The 2466-nt window shown below is 36.4% G+C and overlaps 1 non-coding gene across 1 annotated transcript; it reads right to left on the bottom strand.

The window, feature by feature from the left end:
* Window positions 1-2184: 2184 nt before the first annotated feature.
* On the bottom strand, window positions 2185-2257 carry trnaf-gaa. Its single transcript has one exon. It is a non-coding gene; the product is annotated as a tRNA-Phe (tRNA).
* Window positions 2258-2466: the final 209 nt, after the last annotated feature.

Here is a 2466-nt window from a genome sequence, read left to right as displayed (position 1 = left end):
CACACACACAAAAAAGCATTCCTATGTCATGTTTACAGAGCACTGGGTTCAGAGTTTTAAGGGAAAAGTGTGTATAAATAAACTAGCAAAGAAACAAAACCAGTTGAAGCTGAAACGGAGGTGAATGAGTTTAGACTTTGATAGAGCCATTTTTACTGTGTACAAAGGTCAAAAACATGTGGTAGATGGAGAGGAGGCAGTGACAGGAAGCAGGTGCCCAGGGTGTGTGTTTACACTTTTTTAAATGTACCAGAAAGGTGAACTCTTTTTTTAGGAAAATAAAGAGAGAGGGGAGACCTACAAATTGTAGGAAAAAAGTAAAGGATTCTGTGTGTAGGATATTGTAGGTTTTCCAAGGATTGCCTGATCCTAAATATATGGACATGGTGACTGTGAGAGCTGTCTTTAAGTGATACCTTCATGCACACAGATTAAAAGCTTTTTATCTGGATCCCATTTGAAAACCCAAAATAAGAAACAGTGAAAATGATAAACAAAAGTGACAGAGATCACTACTGTGTTGAAATACTGAAACAAAAAAAATGAGTGGCAGTAAATTCCAGGTATTTAACGTGTAAAGTGATGTCACAGAAGTCACGTGAGCGACTTTCTTTGCATATAGCTGCTGATAACGGCGCACCTTTATACCCTCGATGAGATAACAGGTCCACAGTGTAAGGAGCTGTGTTGGCATGGTCATATTTCTTCATTGTGCGAGATGAAAGATGAAATATCCAGTTTCAGAAATTTCTGAAGACCACACAGATCCTATAGTTACTGAGGAAAGACTGAACACTTTTAAAACTTTTTACAGACAAGGTAACTGGCTGCACGGAGGTCGGTACATGATCCAAAAAACTAAAAGAAGAAGAAGAAGAAAAAATAGGATGTGTCTATGCACTAAAATCTGTAGACCAAATCTGTAACTTTTTTTAAACTGTCTGTCATGCCATGCTTTTTTTGTTGTTTCTACATTTAGATTGAATTGTACTGCAGAAAAATTCATGATCAGCTTAACCCAAAAATGATTCCCACCTCCTGTTCGTCAAATGAATTGTTCTCCATGCACTGAATGAGTAATGCAGGGATGTGAATATACTATTACATCAATGCATTCCACCAATAGATCCTCAAACACCCTGTACTATGACAAGTTTTATGCCTACCTCTAAAAATATGTCTTTTCTTTCCTTCTTTAGTATCCTGTCTTCATGCTTTGCTGTTGAATGGTTGCATACATAAATTCTACATTACCTTGAAAACAATAAATTGTAAGACAGAAATAAGAGATGCTATAATATATATTCTTTGTAGCTGGCCTTTATAGCTCACACCACGAGAAATTTGAAGAAATTTAAGTAAACTTAGTGCCTAAACTGTTGCTTTAAAGCAGACACATTATTCTACAAACTATCTATATGTAGACAGGATGGATAATATTAATTAAAGTTAAGTACACTGGCTTTTCCAGATTCTGAATATTCCCAGGAATGCTGGAAATGAATTACTGTTAATCAAAACAAGTCTGTTATTTGAATGGAATTATCTTTTTTGGCGATAAGCGCCTGTACGCCCCTTGTTTACTGCTCTTTATGAGTTTGAAACTTGCTAAACTAACTGTTAATTGCTTTGAGCTCTGCAAGTAAACACTATGATGTTGAGTGATTTGATGACCAAGACCGCCCTCTAGTGGAAATATCTGCGAATTGCAGTGCTGCTGATTTGCGTCGATGCCTAAACATTAGATTTCATTTGTCGGTCGACACAGGACAGAACAAACCCATGCAGCTGGCACATGAAAAATGTGTTCAGATACTAAGATCGTACACTTTTATGTTAATTTATAACTTGTTAGTATAATTAAATGCTCTAAAACTACTGAATATTATTCACTTAAAAAATGATCCAAACCATAAAACAATGCATATTTGTGAAACCTAATATGCTTAAAATAAACAATTTAAACATTTTTATAAAGCTGTGTAGGAGTGAATATGGCATGTGACTCTTTTGTATTTTTTATGTCGATGAAATGAAAGTTGTTGCTAATACTTAAATATATGCTATGTCATGTTAGGCAAAACGTTACATGATCCACTTTTAGTGGATGCTCATATTTAAATTAAAGTCCTACTAAATAACGCACTGAATGGTCAAAAAGAGGTAAAAAGCCAACACCACTACTGCCGAAACCCGGGATCGAACCAGGGACCTTTAGATCTTCAGTCTAACGCTCTCCCAACTGAGCTATTTCGGCGGTATGTGCTGCAACGTCGTAAATCTATACCAAATGGTTTTTTACCTATGTGACACGTATGAAGTAAATATGTTTGTATGTGAACTTCGTATTCTCTCCCAACAGCTGATAGTTGACGTAAGTAGATAGAGCCATAAAGCTATCTAGAGGACTCAGGTAACGGTAGAATTTCCCTTCAAGCCGCTAGACGTCATAGTCCTGAGCCACAG

Source organism: Haplochromis burtoni, unplaced genomic scaffold, assembly GCF_018398535.1.
Source record: "Haplochromis burtoni strain Fernald_Lab_line unplaced genomic scaffold, NCSU_Asbu1 Contig_177, whole genome shotgun sequence".
Lineage (NCBI taxonomy): Eukaryota > Metazoa > Chordata > Actinopteri > Cichliformes > Cichlidae > Haplochromis > Haplochromis burtoni.
Note: the sequence above shows the minus strand (reverse complement) of the source record. Positions and strands in the feature narration are given on the sequence as shown.